This window comes from Diabrotica virgifera, chromosome 7 (genome assembly GCF_917563875.1).
Source record: "Diabrotica virgifera virgifera chromosome 7, PGI_DIABVI_V3a".
NCBI classification, from domain to species: Eukaryota; Metazoa; Arthropoda; class Insecta; order Coleoptera; family Chrysomelidae; genus Diabrotica; species Diabrotica virgifera.
The window spans coordinates 110,941,916-110,963,392 of NC_065449.1; positions in this window are offsets into that span (position 1 = coordinate 110,941,916).

Here is a 21,477-nt window from a genome sequence, read left to right on the forward strand (position 1 = left end):
AAAGTAGGGAATAGTTTATCTAAGCCATTTATGTCGACATCAGGGGTACCACAACGTAGCAACTTGGGTCCTCTTCTGTTCGCTATATTTATTAATGATTTGCCTAACTGTGTGAAGTTTTCGACAAGCCTGCTATTTGCAGATGATTTTAAGATTTTTCGAGAAATTTCAACTCTACAGGACTCTGAGATGCTGCAATGTGATCTGAACTCAGTAAGTCAATGGTTTGATGACAACAAAATGTTTCTAAATACTTCTAAATGTCATGTTTTTACTATCACTCGAAAAACACAATACGTAGAGAACCAATACAAAATTTCTAACACTGTACTTGGAAGAAAGAACACTTGCAAAGATCTTGGAGTAATGTTTCAGCAAAATTTGAGATTTAGTGAACATTATCGGATCATCATTGGAAAGGCATACAGAACTCTTGGCTTCATAATTCGTAATTCAAAATTTTTTAAAAGAACTGAAACTCTAATATCATTATACAATGCCCTGGTAAGACCTCACTTGGAGTATGCCTCTATTATATGGGCACCACAAGCCGAATTCAATGTTGATCTGATTGAAAAGGTTCAAAAACGATTTTTGAGGTTTCTTTATGTCAGAAAGTTTGGTATCTATCCCTACATGATTTCCTATAATGCTATGCTAACTTGTTTTAAAGTTCAGCGACTGGATAAGAGAAGACATTTTCATTCAGCCCTTTTTATATACTATGTTGTAAATCACATTAAATATAAAGATTGCTTTTTTATAAATAGTATTAAATTTTATGTTCCAAAAACACATTTAAGAATTAATAACAAACGACTGTTCTCAACTAATAAGACTGATTGTTCACCCATATGATAATTAACTGTGATATAGACTTTTTAAATTCTTCTGTGAAACAAATAAAAGTTGCTTCTGAAACAAATTTCTAGTATACAAAACTTTATTTTATACATTTTACAAAACAAAATTTTATTTAGATGTATTTATTTGTATTTAGATGTATTTATTTGTATTTAGATGTAATTATTTGTCTAGATGTATTTGTAGTGTTTTTTTTTACTCGTTCTATTCTGTTTAGGTTTAGTACTTAATATAGGAATGAGTTTTTAGCAGTAGTAAGCACTCTTTTAATGTAATAACAATTATTTTGTGTATTAAAGGGGGTTAAATAAAAAAAAAAAGACGGCGTACAGTAGTAGAGATGGTTCCCCAATTGGAAGATTACGAAGACTACAACTTATTGGAAGAAGTCAGGCAGAGTCAAGTCTACACAAAAAGAAGAAGTTGTACTGTATATACTGTTCTACACTGTGCTTTATGTGTTGGTTTTTCAATAGACTGATTGAATTGATTGAGTTCATTCGGAATACTCCCGATTGTCTCCTAACAACCTTGGCATTTATATCATAATAAACAAAGTTAAATCCTTTTTGGGCAGGCTTTTTAAGGTATTAGATAATTCACTATATAATGAATCACTTATAATATAACCTATTTTGTCAGCTGTTAGGGAAATACCTGGTTAATACCAGTTTCTTGATTTAAGGTTATAATAAAAATAGTCTCTCATTTTATACCGCTGACGCGGCTTTGGGATTATAGCAGGGTAGTCTGCTATATCCTTTATATAAACAAGTTAGGAAATAGGTACAACCTGTCTGGTGGAACTGAAGAACGCAACTGATAAAGAAAAGATAATGGTAAATCAAAACCAATTTCAAAAGGTTGGCCAGGAAAAGATATACATTAATGAGGGTATGAATAAAATAGAAAGGAAAATACAAGGAAGAATAAAAAAACGTCCACAACGAAAAAGTTTTCCTGTAGTTGGCTGTATACCATGTGATACAAAAAAACAGTAAAGTCCTGTATAAAAGGTATATTTAAAAACCCTCGAAAGGGCCACATCAAATTCACATAACTAGTTTTCGACTGGTTTACCAGTCATCATCAGTGCTTACGTGCAATGTACATGCTAACTTCCTTGACGGACTACTTTTACTGGGCTTTGACCCACATATTTTTGTATAATAATATTATCTTGGTGGTTAGCATGTACATTGCACGTAAGCACTGATGACGACTGGTAAACAAGTCGGAAACTAGATATGTGAATTTGATGTGGCCCTTTTGAGGGTTTTTAAATACACCTTTTATACATGATTTTACTGTTTTTTTTTAATAAAAAAACGAGCAAATAAAGAGAAAGAAGAAGGAAAGAATGTAAAAATTGGTTTCCAGAAACTGACAGTAAACGACGAAGTCTGGAAGTGCAACGCCAAGGTGAATCGCTTTGAGGTGCAGCAATATTTAAAAAAAAAACTAAAAACGGTATGTAACAGGAAAACGACCGAGGCAACGATTAAGGCAAATGAGAAATATATACAAATAGTATGGTATAGTTAGACCCAAACCCAGACATCCAAAGTGAAAGTTATCCTCCAACACCAAATTGTTCTATATGGTCCACATAATGTTCAGAAAAAAGTCACACCAGTTTGAGCGTCGGGTTTGGGGGGGTGATGGGGGAGAAATCTGCAAATTTGTAGTTTTTTAAGTTTTTCGTCAATATTTCTAAAACTAAGCGGTTTAGCATGAACAACTCTCTACACAAAATTATTCTACATTAAATTTGAAATAAAAAAGGTTCTATGCATAACCCTTCTAAAATGAACGGTTCCAAAGTTACGGAGGTAGTATAGTATAATTGGTCCAAAAAAAGGCCTAACCCAGACATCCAAAGTAAAAGTTTTCCTTCAACACCCAATTGTTCTATATGGTCCACATATTGTTCAGTAAAAAGTTACACCATTTTGAGCATCCGGTTTGGGGGGGGGGGGAGGTGGGAGAGAAGTCGGTAAATTAGTAGTTTTTTACGTTTTTCGTCAATATTTCTAAAACTACGCTTTAGCGTAGGAAATGTTCTATAGAAGAATGTTCTACATAAAATTTAAAACAAAAAAGGTTGTATACATAATTGTTATAAAATCAACGGTTCCAGAGCTACGGAGGGTGGAAATTGGAGGTTTTCGATACTTTTTATATTTACCGATTTCTCCCCCTCTCCCCCCCTCCAAACCCGACGCTCAAAATGGTGTGACTTTTTTCTGAACATTATGTGGACCATATAGAACAATTTGGTGTTGGAGGATAACATTCACTTTGGATGTCTGGGTTTTTGGTATAGTTATATCATAAATATTGCCCAAAAAATATAAAAAGTATCGAAAACCTTGACTTTTCACCCTCCGTAACTTGGAACTGTTGATTTTAAAACAATTATGTATCGACCATATTTTGTTTTATATTTCATGTAGAAGATTTTTGTATATAACATCGTTTACGCTAAAGCATAGTTTTAGAAATATTGACGAAAAACGTAAAAAAACTACTACTTTACCAGCTTCTCGAAAGAAAACGATACGATAGTGGAGACGCCAACAAAACAAGAGGTAATGAGTATAATCAGCGAACTTAAAAACAACAAAAGTCTAGGAGTGACAGAAATAACAGCTGAAATGTTAAAGGCAGGAGGAGAACAACTGTACGAGCAACTATATTGGCGGGTGAAAAAGATATGGGAAAAGGAAAAAATACCAAATGACTGGATGCTGGCTAGAATCTGCCCCATACATAAAAAAAGAGATAAACCAACATGTGAAAATTATAGGGGAATAGCACTCTTAGAGACAGGGTATAAGATATTAGCACAATGCATACGTGGAAGAGTGAACGAATACATGGAGGATACGGCGGGAGATTACCAGGCAGGCTTTCGATCCAACCGTTCGGTAACAGACCAGATTTTCACGCTAAAAGAATTACAAGCAAATTGATATGAGTACAAAACGACCCTGTATGCGCTGTTCGTAGATTTCAAGGCATATGATCGTATAAATAGAAAAGAAATTTACTCATTGTTGATCTTTTCCACCTGTTGTTTGGTCTTCCTCTTTTTCTTTTCCCCTCTGGTTGGTATTCAAGTACTTGATATTTTGCTTTGATTTTTCCTCAAAGCGTGGCCAATCCATTTCCATATCTATGTACTACAGTCATCATTGACTGTAGTAGATACAGTCGGAAAAAATGAAAGAATACCCATGAAGGAACATATAAAACACGCTGTATGTTCATGTCACCGTGTCACAAAGAAAATTGCCCAGCGCAAGTACATGTAAAAATAATTATTACATGTACTTGCGCTGGCCAATTTTTTGTATGACACGGTGACAGGAAAATACAGCGTGTTTTATATGGTCGTTCATGGGTATTCTTTCATTTCTCCTACTGTATGTTACTTTGCTTTTTTCTTTCCCATAGTTCTGTATTAGTTGTCATTTTGAGCCCGTATATTTTCAAGATTTTTCTTAAAGATTTATTTACAAAAGTTTGCAGTTTTGAATTGTAATTTCATCCTGTTTCCATGTTTTCGCTCCGTAGAATAGTATCTATACTTTTGATGCAACTATTAAAGGCAACAAAAATTAACATCTTTAATAGTTTAGTAACTGCATATTCTAGTCGCTTGCGTTCTACCTACTGCAGTTCTGCATTTATTATCATACCATTCCGCATTTCTTTACATTTGGCTTTTCCAACAGGTTCCTCTGCAGATTCCGTTATTATTGTTTTAAATATTTAAATCACTTATCACCTACAGAATTAAAAAACATACAATATGCAAGTGTCCGTATTTTTTACTTGGAGTATAGAATAAAAATACATGCAAGGCACGTAACAAAAATATATTTCAGAAACTTTAGTCTAATTTAGAGCAAGAATTTTTATTTTTCACTAGTACAAAAACTATTTCGTAAGTATTACATTTATTATTGGGATTGAATTTTATTTCAGTATAAATCTTGCAAACAATAAACTGAGAATAATATCTGTTGTACGATAATTTTTATGTCGCTGCAACGTTTAAAAGCAGACCAAGGTACTGCGGCGAGAAATATTTTTTAAGTGAGTGTATGGAACATCTATAAATACACATTAGAACTCGTTTCCTGCCAGAATCAATGACGCCTCTGGCAATGATCGTTTTAAGCATCGTTCAAAGATCCCAACAGCGAATAACGTCAAAGAAAACCTGTTGGAAATTTTGGCAAAAATACAAGACCTGTGAAATATTGTTGACCACTGACTTCGAAATGATTCAAGGAAATCGGTCCCAAGTAGTGAGCTTGTGATAGGTTGGAATTTTTATTTTGGTATCAGTTAATAAAGACTCCTAAAAATATCGAATAGTATACAAAATACGGCAGGTTAAAATCCTTGTATTTTGGCAATATTCACAAAAAGTAGCTAGTTTGTCTTTACTTGTCATAAATATTTACAAAAAAAGCTAATGAAACAATTTAACAAGTGTAAATCAAGTAGCGGATTTAGTTAATTTTGGTAAATAAAATAACAAACAGTTTTGTTTTTTGAACATAATAAATCTTCTCTCAGTATAATTATTGTTCTTCGTTCCGGCTGTTGTAATTCGCACTTTAGTGGTTGTTGTATGGATCAATTTCATGATTGTATTTAAGACGTTCTTAAAATTTGGATCCAGAAAATTTGTCTTCTTAGTGGCCCCTTTTTTCATAAATGTTAGCTTTTAAAACTAACTACAGCTCTTCATATCGTTGATCGTTTCTCATATCTGGACCAGAAATTCATTCCTGCGTATTTTATTTGTGTTCAAAATCTTACACCCCCTTTTCTGTTTTGCTAATACTTTCATGTTAGTGATGTGAAAACCCACTCAATTTTCAGAATTTGTCTGTACCACACATTTTAAATACCTTAAATTTCTTAGTCGATGACTGAGAAAGTGTACAGGGTTATTCACTATATTTTGACCCCCCTGTAAACTGCTTTATTTACAGAATTAGAAAAAAATGTAAAATACAAAAGTTATTCGATTTTTAAATTATGATTTTTTGACATATATATCGTACTAGTGACGTCATCCATTTGGGCGTGATGACGTAATCGACTATTTTTTAAATGGGAATAGGAGTCGAGTGGTAGCACATTTGAAAGGTTATTTAATTCCCTATTCAATAATATAAACATTAACATGATTAATTATACAGGGTGTCCAAAAAATTGTTTTTAATTAAATTAATTGACACAAAAAGAAGAATGTATGTAATTTATTTAATTCAAAATACATTCTACTGCTGTCAGAAAACAGTAATAAATGTTTATTGAACAAATAAACATTACTTTTCACTTAAATTCAATGTTCAAGCTGCCACCCATCTGCCTCTTGGCAGATTGAACATTGAATTTAAGCAAAAATCAATGTTTATTTGTGCAATAAACTTTTATTTCTGTTTTATAACAGCAGTAAAATGTATTTTAAATTAAATAAATTACATACATTCTTCTTTTTGTGTCAATTAATTTAATTAAAAAAAATTTTTTTGGACACCCTGTATAATTAATCATGTTAATGTTTATATTACTGAATAGGGAATTGAATAACCTTTCAAATGAGCTAGCACTCGACTCTTATTCCTTTTTAAAAAATAGTCGATTACGTCATCACGCCCAAATGGATGACGTCACTAGTACGATATATATGTCAAAAGATCATATTTTAAAAATCAAATAACTTTTGTATTGTACATTTTTTCTAATTCTGTAAATAAAGCAGTTTACAGGGGGGTCAAAATATAGTAAATAACCCTGTACAAGCCTCAGCTCCGTAAAACAAAACTGATAACACATAATACTGAAGAATATTGCATTTAGTTTTAAGATCCATTTAAGTGGCTATCAAGTTTCTTATATCTTCTTTGCCTGTCTTAGTTGTGAGGTGAACTCAGTGGCTTTATAGCCAATGCAACCAATCCCAAGCTCTGAAAAGGGATAGAAGGGTAACACCTCTATAAAAAAAAACCAGAGTCCAGCTGGCCCTGCTGATAGCCTTCTGTAAGATTCCTTTGTCTAGGGTTACAGGTGAAGACAACAACGACGAGGGAGGTGGATAATAAGGAGAGTCAAAGCGGCGAATTCGCGAAGGCATGCCGGGTATTTAGGCGTACTTAGTAGAGGAGCATATTAATTCACAGAATGATTGCCGGTATATGCCCCAGGCTTTGGGTGAAAAAACGTGATATAATTCAGGAATTTTTGAAACCTATCAGGTGTTGTAAAGGACGATGCCAGGAATAACTTCTATTAAAATGTGACCAAAAATATTGTGAGCTTTTTTTATTGCGATTTTCATTTTTTAAATTTGCAATTTTTAAAGATTTTTAAATTTGCAGCTTAGGATATTCATTTTAGAGAAAAACTTTTTAATAAAAAGTTGTAGTAAATTAAAAAACCTACAATTTGAGCTATGGTACGTTTAATTTCGTTTATTGGTTATTGCAAAACAGCCTGCGAAATGTCCAAAATGGCCGTTTTTTACAATTGCGTTATTTATTGTACAAATAATCTTTTTTATTTTTTAAAGCTTTAAAATGAATATCTTTCAATTCCAAACATAAAAACAAATTGTATGGCCGGATTAACGAATTTGCTGCTTAGATATTATAAATTGTTTATCCCAAGAAGTCAAATGTCGAAGGCTATAACTTTTTGACAAAAAATCGTAGAGAGTTGATGAAACATCCAATCTTCTCCTAAAGAGTTATCTTTTCATATTCTGATGTAAATAAATAAGTAAAACATTTTTAAACCTCTAATTTTTGGGTTTGAAAATAAGGGGGCAAATTTCGTTATAAACATTTAGAGCTGAAGCGGCCCTGTATATCTTATGAGTTTCTAACTTACAGATTATTGTTTCTGGAGACGAAACAAAGATTCATAAAAAATAAAAAAATTTTACAACTAACTGAAGCAGAGATAATTGTTTCTTTTTTCTTAAATCGTAGTGCCTTTATTTATAACAATTAAGAAATTATTTTACAGTCATTGACTAAAGAATGACTTATATTATCTTAAAATAAAAATTATAATAAAATACAGTTACATTTAATTATTAAAAATTTTTTTTTAAATCGGTGCTTTTGCGAGCGGCCGAATTTTGCAAATCGCCCGGCTCTCTTCAAATCCGCGCGCTCGGGAAATTCTTACGTAACTTATATTAAATTTTGACCGAAAACAATTTAATAATATTACCATTATAATATACAGTCTATTTACCACTGCATTTGTTTTTCTTGATAAACTTTTATATGTGAAATCTCATATTATATGAAATATATTACTATATTTTGAATTTTTTCATTGTTATATAGATATAATAATAATAAAGTTACTTCTTATTATACAATATAAAACTTTTTCTTCTTGTAGTGACTATCCGTTTTGGATGTTGGCGACCATCATGGCAATTTGGCAAACCACATTTGGAAACTGAGAACCTGGAAGGCGAAGGATTACCTTGCTAGAAAATTTACGTACGTCGTTCAACACAACAATTATAAATCTTTTTAGAGCAGCAGTACCGATTTAGTGTGCAAGTACAGATTGCCATGATGGTCGCCAACATCCAAAACGGATAGTCACTACAAGAAGAAAAAGTTTTATATTGTATAATAAGAAGTAACATTATTATTATTATATTTATGTAACAATGAAAAAATTAAAAATATAGTTATATATTTCATATACAGGGTGTAACAAAAATACAGGTCATAAATTAAATCACATATTTTGGGACCAAAAATAGTTCGAATTAACCTAACTTACCTTAGTACAAATATGCACAGAAAAAAAGTTATAGCCCTTTGAAGTTACAAAATAAAAATCGATTTTTTCGAATATATCGAAAACTATTAGAGATTTTTTATCGAAAATGGATATGTGGCATTCTTATGACAGGAGCATCTTAAAAAAAAATTATAGTGCAATTTGTGCTCCCCATAAAAATTTTATGGGGGTTTGGTTCCCTTAAACCCCCCAAACTTTTCTGTACGTTCCAATTAAATTATTATTGTGATACCATTAGTTAAATTCAATATTTTTAAAACTTTTGTGGCTCTTAGTATTTTTTCGATAAGGCAGTTTTTATCGACTTGCAGCTTCTTTTTTAATATGTTTACATAAAAATTTTATGGGGGTTTTGTTCCTTTAAACCCCCCAAATGTTTGTATACGCTCCAATTAAACTATTACTGCGATACCATTAGTTAAACAAACTGTTTTTAAAACTTTTTTGCCTCTTTGTATTTTTTCGAGAAGGCACCTTTTATCGAGATATGGCTGCTTTTTTAATACGGTTCAAAATATACCTAAAAATGTAAATCATACATAAATTTTCATCTTATTACCAAGTCTCCGTAATCGTACTTAACCATATACAAATATGTGGTGGATTTGACAAATATTCAAAATATCTCGATAAAAACTGACTTTTCGAAAAAGTACTAAGAGCCAAAAAAGTTTTAGAAATATTGTGTTTTTAATTTTTAATTTAATTTAATATTTAATTGGAACGTACACAAAAGTTTGGGGGGGTTTAAAGGAACTAAACCCCCATAAAATTTTTATAGGGTGTCCAAATTTCCCTATAATTTTTTCTTAAGATGCTACTGTCATAAGAATGGTATATGTCCATTTTCAGTAAAAGAACTTTAATAGTTTTTGATATATTGAAAAAAATCGATTTTCATTTTGTAACTTCAAAGGGTTGTAACTTTTTTTATATGCACATTTGTACTAAGGTAAGTTAGGTTCAATCAAACTATTTTTGGTCCCAGAATATGTGGCTAAATTTATAACCTGTATTTTCGTTACACCCTGTATATATACCATTTTTGTAATATTATTTCTTCAGAAATGAGATTTCACATATAAAAGTTTATCAAGAAAAACAAATACAGTGTTAAATAGACTGTATATTATAATGGTAATATTATTAAATTGTTTTCGGTCAAAATTTAATACAAGTTACGTAAAAATTTTCCGAGCGCGCGGATTTGAAGCGAGCCGGGCGATTTGCAAAATTCAACCGCTCGCAAAAGCACCGATTTTAAAAATAATTTTTAATAATTAAATGTAACTATATTTTATAATAATTTTAATTTTAAGATAACATAAGTCTTTCTTTAGTCAATGACTGTAAAATAATTTCTTAATTGTTATAAATAAAGGCACTACGATTTAAGAAAAAAGAAACAATTATCTCGGCTTCAGTTGGTTGTAGAAAATTTTTATTTTTTTATAAATCTTCGTTTCATCTTCAGCAATAATAATCTGTAAGTTAGAAACTCATAGGATGTACAGGGCCGCTTTAGCTCTAAATGTTTATAACGAAATTTGCCCTCTTATTTTCAAACCCAACATTTAGCTCGGCTTCAGTTGGTCGTAGAAATTTTTTTAAATCTTCGTTTCGTCTTCAGAAACAATAATCTGTAAGTTAAAAACTCATAGGATGTACAGGGCCGCTTCAGCTTTAAATGTTTATAACGAAATTTGCCCCCTTATTTTCAAACTCAAAAATTAGAGGTTTAAAAATGTTTTACGCATTTATTTACATCAGAATATGAAAATATAACTTTTTAGAGGGAGATTGGATGTTTCACCAACTATCTACGATTTTTTTTCAAAAAGTTATAGCCTTCGACATTTGACCTCTTGGGATAACCAATTTATAATATCTAAGCAACAAATTCGTTAATCCCCTTACAATTTTTTTTATGTTTGCAATTGAAAGATCTTCAATTTAAAGCTTTAAAAAACAAAAAAAATATTTGTACAATAAATGACGCAATTGTAAAAAACGGCCATTTTGGACTTTTCGCAGGCCATTCTTCAATAACCAATAAACGAAATTAAACTTACCATAGCTCAAATTGTAGGTTTTTTAATTTACTACAACTTTCTATTAAAAAGTTTTTCTCTAGAATCAATATCATAAGCTGCAAAATTAAAAATCTTTAAAAATGGCAAATTTAACAAATGAAAATCATAATTAAAAAAAAGCTCACAATATTTTTGGTCACATTTTAGTAGCAGTTATTCCTGGCATCGTCCTTTACAACACCTGATAGGTTTCAAAAATTCCTGAATTATATCCTGAAATCGACCTATTTTTCACCCACAGCCTGGAGTAATAATGAATCTTGGCACTTACTGGCCAACGGCGGAGGAGCTGATAAGTGGAAGGGCACTTTTTGTTCTGAGATTCGAAAATGGGTCTCAAAGGCGGAGGAACCTATTAACAATAGTCATCGGCATAAAAATGTAGTCAGCAACGCGGAACTACTGCAAATAAGATACAGAGAGTGCTTCTAGTGCAATTGGCATTCTTCTTCGTTTGCTGCCTATTCGATTCGAATATTGGCGATCATTCTGGCTATAATTATTTTATTAGCTGATGCTTTAAATACAGGGTGTTTCATTAATAATTGTCCATATAGTAACTGGACAAACCTTAGCACAAAATATGAAGATTTAACCTAAAACACTTAAATAAAATGTGGTTTCTTACTGAGTTACAGGGTGTTTTAATTAAAAATTTAAAAACTATTTTGGCTCAGAATTTTAAAACTATTCGACTTATCCTTTTCATACTTGGCAGAAAGTGCGACTACTATACACTCTACTAAATTATGATAAACAAACGTTTCTAGCTACTATCAGAGGCGTACGACAGGGGATAGTGAATGGTTGACCCTTCTCAAATTCTACGCCACTGAAGGAATTATCATTTTAGTGCCATATTTAGATTCTCCAATACTTTCTACGTAAACAATATACCCCTCATTGGTAACGATAAAGTCATTAGTTTTCGAGATATTTGAAGTTAAATATGAAACGGCACAGTTATTTTGATTATTTATGCTATGATTCATATAATTAAAATTTAAAAATTATTTGTACCCAGTACTTTAAAACTATTTGGCGCATCCTTATCATACTTGGCAGAAAGTGTAGGTACTGTTAACCCTACTAAATTAAGATAAATAAACGTTTCTAGCTACTACCAGAGGCGTACGACGGGGGATAGTGGCTGGTTGACCCTTCCCAAATTCTACGCCACTGACGAAATTGCTATTTTAGTGCAATTTTTTGATTTTTCAATACTTTTTCTGTAAATAATATACTCTTCATTCGTAACGATAAAATGATTAGTTTTCGAGATATTTCAAATTAAAAATGAAGCGACACAATACAATAATCAAAATAACTGTGTCGTTTCATTTTTAACTTCAAAGATCTCGAAAACGAATGACTTTATCATTGCGAGTGAAGAGTATATTATTTTCATAGAAAGTATTGGAGAATCCAAAAATTGAACTAAAATAAAAATTCCGCCAGTGGCGTAGAATTTGGAAAGGGTCAACCATTCACTTTCCCCCGTCGTACGCCTCTGGTAATAGACAGAAACGTTTGTTTAACAGAATTTAGTAGTTTGTATAGTACCTATACTTTCTGCCAAGTATGAAAATGATACGTCGAATAGTTTTAAAATGCTGAGCAAAAATATTTTTTACATTGTTAGATAAAACACCCTGTAACTCATTAAGGAACCACATTTTATTTAAGTAATTTAGGTTAAATCTTCGTATTTTGTACTAAGATTTCTCCAATTACTATATGGACAATTATTAATGAAACACCCTGTATATTAGCTGTTGTTGTAGAGAACCATTTCCTCAGGTTATTTAACCTTCTTCTCGCTATACCTCGCTTTCCGAATACTTTGCTTTAAGTATTATTTTCAGTAATCTGTATTTAGTGCCGTTTCTCATTATGTGTCCGAGATATTCTAACTTTCTCTTTTTAAAACAGGACAAAATTTCGCAATTTTTACAGAATGGATCGATGTGCTTGAAAATTTGAGGATAAGTAGTGGATCAACATTATATGATGCCGAAAGGCGCTTTTACCATGGGGGTGGAAACTTTTTATTATATTTCAAAAAATGTTCTATACACTTTTTTAATAAAATTAACAGTATATAAATTGTAAACGCCGAAACCGGTCACCCGCAAACTGTTATAAATAAAAACCTTCAATAAGATTATGAGCATTAGACTCTTTATATCTTAACATTTACATAATGTGCTCATACCAGCAACAAGTTCATCATTTGAATGCAAAAGGTTTCATAACAACCCGTCTTACTTTAAAAAATTAGAGGTTTAGGCAATTTTAGTGCTTTATGTCCTCGGCTACATAGGCTATTGATTATGTACTGTAAAAAGGAACTACAACGTTAACGGGGTTTTATTGTTTCTTATGGTCAATGGACCTCTAGATATGAAAAAACCGCGGAGTGCTACCATTTAAAGAGGTGCGTTTTTTGAGAAAGGGGTGAATTAGTCCCGAGGCACAGGGTGCATTAGGGTGAGTTCTATGCATTTTTGGTACAAACACGTCTACAGAAAAAATTTTCCAGATTAAATTTACTATTAAAATATTAATTTTTGAAGTAAAAAATATTTGTTTTACAAAAATTTATTAAAAAAAAAAAACAAAAAAACACGAAAGAAAGCAATTTTGTTTTCTGTCCCATAACTTTTTTCCACGTCCACGATGATATAGCTATAGGCATTGGTTCACAGAAAGAAAACTTTTTTCCTTTCTCTTTATAATGACGTTTGGTAGAAATTCCTAGAGTTTATAGTTTCCGAAATATGATTTTTCAAATTTCGCCGCTCACAGACAGAATTTTTGGGCCATTTTCCCCGTTATTTCGAAAAACATTGTTCTGTAACCTGTTTTTTAATTTTTCAAAATTTTATAATTTTAACGGTTTTTGATTTTTTTGTGATTATTTTTGTATTTCTCATTACAACTTTTTTTCTTCTACATTTAGGTAGGTACCTATCTATATTGTCAAATACAAAATAATGCTTATTTTTTTACTGTACTATTTTTAAACAAGATATCCTTAGGATATACAAGGGTATTCGTAATTTGCGAAAAAATTTTATTTTTTTCAATTAGAAGAATATAATTACATATCAGAACATAATTTTTAATTTCAAATAACTTTTCTTAATAACACTTTTCCATATTGTAAGGTATTTTACTCTTGAGCGAAGTTCATATTTTTTATCATACCTCGTATACTATTGATAAAATTTGATATCTGATGATCGCATTTTAGGTTTTAGGCTATGCAGAGCATTTTATGAAAAATATTTTTTTTTCATAAAATTAATAATAAAAAAGTTTTCCATGTGGTTCCAACTTAGTTAGACATATTGCATGTGTATGGTACATTCCATGTCAAATCACTCAAAAAATTTTGGATCTCCGATTTGTCTGAAAATTGGTATATAGCTTCTGCGGGACGTAAAAATAAGATATTTAAGGTCAAAAAATCTTCTTTTTCTTTTTTTCTCAAAATGTTATTTTATGCGATTTTACAGTGATTTGGTGTTTATCTAAACAAATTTGCATTTTCTGTCGTAAAGTAACAATGAAAAACATAATATTTTAATAGAAAGGACTCAAAAATGTCATTATATGGCATTATAACAAGTTATTTTGAATCAAAACAAGTTTTTGATCAAATTTTATAGTGTAAAACACGTTAAAATACCGTTTTTTAAATTTTCCTCCATTCCCAAAATACATCATCATCGATTTGACTGAAAATTTGCCCACAGATAGTCAGAAGATAGAAAGGACTTTAAGTGGTTAGAAGGATTTGAATTATATTACAATACCAAAAAAGTTACATGTAGTAATATCAGACTCAAAAGTATTTATTAGTCCAGTCGGGATAGCATTTGACCTTGAGTGCCGAGCTGCCCAAAATTTTATTTTTCTGATCTTTATTGGAGTCAATAGTAGTCTAAATTTAAAATCACGAATGAATTCCTCCGTTACGTTAGCCGCCATCTTGATTTTAAAGGAAAACCTGTTTTGCTCAATATCTCCGCCATTTTTAACTTTTCGACAAAAATGGTAGGAACTGAAATTGTTCCAAATAAATCGTATTTACAATTATTACAATTTTTTTTTAACAATTTTTGCCGTGAGGTCGATATTTTCGAGTTAATTGTACTTACAGTAGACGCCTATATTTTTGACTATAATATTGCATGTAACTTTTTTGTTATTGTAATATAATTACTTTATTATTTTATTATTGTAATATAATGTAACCACTTAAAGTCCTATGTTATGTCTATCTGTGAGCAAATTTTCAGTCAAATCGATTATGATGTATTTTGGGAATGGAGAAAAATGTAAAAAACGGTATTTTAACGTTTTCTATACCATAAAATTTGATCAAAAACTTGTTTTGAATCAAAGTAACTTGTTATAATGCCATATAATGACATTTTTGAGTCCTTTCTATTAAAATACTATGTTTTTCATTGATAATTTACGACATAAAATGCAAAATCGTTTAAATAAACACCAAATCACTGTAAAATCGCATAAAATAACATTTTGAGAAAAAAAGAAGAAGATTTTTGGACCTTAAATATCTTATTTTTACGTCCCGCAGAAGCTATATACCAATTTTCAGACAAATTGGAGGTCCAAAATTGAGTGATTTGAAATGGAATGACCCGTATAATATGTCACATTTTGAAAAAGCATATCTTGTTTAAAAATAGCCCTAGAATTTTTTAGAATACACCATTTTAATGTAAAGAAAATAGGCTTTCTTTTGTGTTCAGCAATGTATATACCTAAATGTAGAAGAAAAAAAGTTTTAAGTAAAACATATCAAAAATCGTTAATAACTAATCGTTAAGTATAAAACTTTAAAAAACTATATCTTGTTTAAAAATAGTCATACAACCTTCTGCAATAGACCATTCTAAAGAGAATTAACTTCTCTTCCTACTGAATGTTCCATTACATGTACCTAAAACTGCTTAGAAAAAAATTACACAACAATGTGTGCGAAATAATAGCGAAAATGACCCAAAAATGCTGTGACTGTCGATTTTTGAAAAATCACATTTCGGAAATTGTAAATCCTAAATACTTCTACCTAACGTCATTTTAAAGAAGAAGGAAAAAAATTTTGTTTCTGTGAAGCAATACCTAAACCTGTATCCCCGTGGAAAAAAATTATGGGACAAAAAACAAAATTTCTTTCTTTCGTGTTTTTGGCAAAATTTTTGAAGTAATACTTACTTCATTTTCGCACGAGGGTGAATTTTTACATTCCCTGGCGCATGCGAACACCAACAGTATGTTGTTAGTTGCTTTCATCCCAGTTATGTATGTATCAGCGCAACTAAGGTTTGAAAATAATACAGGGTGGTTCATCTTATTCGCCTCGGTCTCTGTACGGAAAACCACTTGATATTTTAAAAAAATTTCTTCACAAAAATATATAGGGCCTTTAATACTACAATCTAAAAATAATGTGAATTATACAGGGTGCTCCAAAAAAGAGTGGTGTATCAAAGTTATATTTTTTTTATGGAATGCCCTATATCTGATGACATTATTGAATTGACCTTAAAAAATAAGCTGTACTTTTATAAGGGTTCCCTATACCTAAATACAGGGTGTGTTGATTTATTTCGATTTTTGTAAAAATGTAAGGGTTTAGAAAAAAATAAATATGTACGAATTTAAGAAGCAGTAACAAATTCTTTCTTGGATCTTAATAACAGACTATTTAGTGTACTTAAACAGATGCTTATTGCAACAAAATTTCTTACAGGGTGGTCAAAATATGAGATTGTTCTCTTAACAAACTCAAGCTGTAATAACTTACTTATTTTAAATAGAACACCCTGTATTGTACTAGTCTATCGCGTAGAAAATTTTCTTATCTTTCAATTTGTATTAGGGTTTCCTACACCTATCTTTTTACAGAGTGGTCAAAATATTAGATTTTTCTATTAACAAATTCAAGCTGTAATAACTTACTTATTTTAAATGGAACACCCTGTATCTTACTAATCTATCGCGTATAAAATTTACTTAGCTTTCAATTCTTATTAGGGTTTCCTATACCTATCTCAACATCTTAGTCAAGATAGTTTCATTAATAAAATTCACATTTTTATCATTTAATCACACAGAGTGTTCTTATTCAAAATGACATACTCGATATTCCATTCTTTATAATGGAAGATATTTAAAATCTCTTCGATTCCATGTAAACATTCTCAATACACAAGTTATTCTGTAAATATAAATTACCACGTTATTCTGTAAATACCCATTTTTACATATTTTTGTACAATAGGCTCGTTTTCGTCAAAGAAGCCATTGCATTTAATTGTTTGTAATTGCGATTTAAAGATTCAAACAAAAAGTGGCATTCTTAAATTTACTTAATAACCGTTGGGTTAAGATATGGAAAATACTTATACGGAATGAAATATAATTTAAATATCTTCCAGCATACGGCATCTAATATAGGGTATGCAGTTTAAAATAAACATATTATTCAATTTCACATGGAGGCCAAAATCAACTAAAATAATACAACACTCTGTGTGATTACATGATAACAATGAAAATTTTATTAATGACAGTATCTTGTCTAAGAATATATCCGGTGTTGGTGATGTGTTGTACATAAACACGACATAGGTACTTATGTAATTCTAATTTTTAAAGCTTACAAATTAGGAAATCTTTAAATATTTAAAAAATGAAGGGAGATAGGTATAGGAAACCCTAATAAGAATTGAAAGCTAAGTAAATTTTCTACTCGATAGACTAGTAAGATACAGGGTGTTCCATTTAAAATAAGTAAGTTATTACAGCTTGAATTTGTTAATAGAAAAATCTAAGATTTTGACCACCCTGTAAAAAGATACGTATAGGAAACTCTAATATAAATTGAAAGCTAAGTAAATTTTCTACGCGATAGATGATTAAGATACAGGGTGTTCCATTTAAAATAAGTAAGTTATTACAGCTTGAATTTGTTAATAGAACAATCCCATATTTTGTCCACCCTGTAAGAAATTTTGTTACAATAAGCATCTGTTTAAGTATACTAAATAGTCTATTATTAAGATCCAAGAAAGAATTTGTTACTGCTTCTTAGATTCGTAGATATTTATTTTTTTCTAAAACCTTACATTTTTATAAAAATCGAAATAAATCAAAACACCCTGTATTTAGGTATAGGGAACCCTTATGAAAGTATGGCTTATTTTTTAAGGTCAATTCAATAATGTCATCAGATATAGGGTATTCCATAAGAAAAATATAACTTTGATATACCACTCTTTTTTGGAACACTCTGTATAATTCACATTATTTTTAGGTTGTAGTATTAAAGGCCATGTATATTTCTCTGAAGAAATTTTTTTAAAATATCAAGTGGTTTTCCGTACAGAGACCGAGGCGAATAAGATGAACCACCCTGTATATTAGTGCTTTTAGTAAATATATTTATTATAATTTTTGTGTCTTTGGATTTGTCTTCCTTGGGAGTAAGATAATAAGTAATTTTTACTTATTATCTATTTATACTTATTATTTACTAAATAAGTAAGGTAACCATTTTTATATTTAATACTTCACTTGATCTATTTGCCACCGTCATTTGTAATTACGTCCCAGAAGCCGTAAAAACACAACCCTGATGGGTTATTGGTAGAGCATTCTACTACATAACGCGAAGGTCCCGGGTTTAAATCCTGACACGGACGATTGTTATCTTTTTTTTATTTTTGGTGTTGTTTTCATAAAAAAATTTTGAAAGTGGTAATATCAAAATTAGTTTATTAACTAAATAAAATACAAATAAAATTTTAAGTATCTTTATTTCGTTGAAATCATATAATAGAAATATAACTTCTTACGTGCGTACAAAGTACACACACATTCTTTTTTTAATATATTTTTGAAAAAAAAAATTTAACATTAAAAAGTGATATTTCTATAATAAATTTAACATCAAACAATTTTTCTGTGGTCCTTTTTGTACCAAAAGTGCATAGAACTCACCCTAATGCACCCTGTGCCTAGGTACTAATTCACCCCTTTATCAAAAACGCACCCCTTTAAATGGTAGCACTCAGCGGTTTTTTCATATTTAGATTGATTTAATTGACCATATGGAACAATAAAACCCCGTTAACGTTGTAGTTCCTTTTAGCTCTCTTATTTTGAACATAATCAATAGCCCAACAGGTAAGTACACTAGAATAATGTTTATTCAATCGGATTCTTTGGTTTCTGTAATTTACATTTTTGTCATCAAGATTATAAAATTAATCAATATTAAAAATTATTGTCTTGATTTTAAGTATGTAAATTTCATACAAAATTTCTAAAATGATTCATACTTTTTCCTGTAGGTACATACAAAATTATTTATTTCTTCGTGCACCGGGAATTGCTCGACAAAGAACCTTTTTTATTTACACCGCAACATATGAATGGACTAGGTACTATGAATGAACATGTGCTAAGCAAAAAACTATTTTATTTAATATACACATATACATCCTGTCCTACGTTCCTGTTTTAACAGGACCACAACACGTGCTTGCTTCTTGTTTTTATAAGCTTCCGTCATGTTACACATCGAAAGTACGAAGTTACTTTTCAGCACTCGCGTTTTCGTAAACGAAATTTTTGACACATGAGAAGTTGAGTAACCACAAAAAATCTGCGACATTCATACAATCTTATTAATGAGGAACCTAGTCTTGTTAAGCAGAAAAGGAGTGGCTCAAAATGCAAATTTTTGATTCAGAACGTTGAATTTAAAATGACTATACTTAATATAAATTAGCTTTGATAGTTGTTGTTTAATATAGTGCAGCCGATATGTGAAACAATTGTGCATTTAATGATAGAAGCATATAATTTGGACAACATATACTACACATACAAAGGTTCTAATTTAGATGGGAGGCCATCTCAGATTCTGCCTTTTACAAAAATGGCGTTGATTCAAAATGGCGACTATACATATATGTGACTAATAGCACGATAACTTTTAAACGAGACTTCAAATTTCAACCCTAGCCGGGTAAGATGGTGAAAAGTGCCCCCAGCTCGATTTAAATTCCATATAGGCCAATTTTTAGCACATATAGAGGAACTCACTTTCTGAAATTTTTAGCCCCCTAGGTGGTCACGTGACCCCCCTAGAGCCTAATTAGGCTTTTTATGTTTTTATTTTTTATCTCAGGCGCATCAAGAGCTAGCCAAAAACTTTATTAAAAAAAGTTGTAAGTTCCAAAAAGATCTATAAGAAAAAATTTTTTTTAAATTTTTTGGCGGGAAATTCGAATTTTTAGAACAATTTTAAACTTTTAAATGACTGAAAAAAAACTAAGACACTCGTTTTTACGAAAATTAATTATAATGTGTATTTTTGCACAATATTTCACCCTGAATTTTTTCAGACTTTTAAAATTGGTGAAACGTACCTTTAAAAATAAAAAACCGCATTTTTTCAGTTTTTTTTTCGTATTTTGAAACAATTTTATACACATTTTTTAAAAAAGGTAACACTGTCACTATAATAGGTAAAAAACTGAAAAATAATTGGGGTTTGCTTAATAAAAATTTTTTGTAAAGCCATCCATTTTCAAAATACAGGGCGATGAAGAAAACAAAATTTTACACATTTTTTACGATTTTGCTGAAAAAACTGGCAACATTGTAATAAAACTTGGCGGGATTTAAGAGCTGGTTATTGTGCACATTTTGACATACAATTAATGATTTTATATTCATCATTGGCTCGCATAGGGGTAATGGTCTGAACTTTTTAAAGAATAAAGATAGTACGCCGCTGACATATTTCAAATTAACAATCGTTTTTTTAATTTCTCGTTCAATTTGTGACAAAAAATGTATCTTCTTATTTTTTCATACGACGCGCCATTTCTATTCAAAAAATAAAAGATCTTAACCCTTACAAAGTATTCGAACTTCTAGTAGTTTCTACATCTACATACATAATAAACTCATACATCCATTATCAAAATTAATACGAATACTTTGGAAGCGTTAAGATATTTTATTTTTTGCAGCAAAACAGCGCGTCGTATGAAAAAATGAGAAGATAGATTTTTTATTGCAAATTGAACGAGGAATTCAAAAATGATTGTTAATTTGAAATATGTCAGTGGCGTACTATCTTTTTTCTTTGAAAATTCAGACCATTACCCCTATGCGCGCCAATGATGAATATTAAATCCTTAGTTGTATGTCAAAACATGCACAATAACTACCTCTTAAAACCCGCCAAGTTTTATTACAACGTTGCCAGTAGTTTCGGCAAAATCGTAAAAAATATGTAAAATTTTGTTTTCTTCAACGCCCTGTATCTTGAAAATGGATGGCGTTACAAAAAATTTTTATGAAGCAAATCCCAATTATTTTTCAGTTTTTTACCTATTCTAGTGACAGTGTTAAATTTTTTGAAAAATATGTATAAAATTGTATCAAAAAAACGAAAAAAAAAACCGAAAAAATGCGGTTTTTTATTTTTAAAGGTACGTTTCACCAATTTTCAAAATCTGAAAAAATTCAGGGTGAAAGACTGTGCAAAAATACACATTATAATTAATTTTCGTAAAAACAAGTGTCTTAGTTTTTTTTC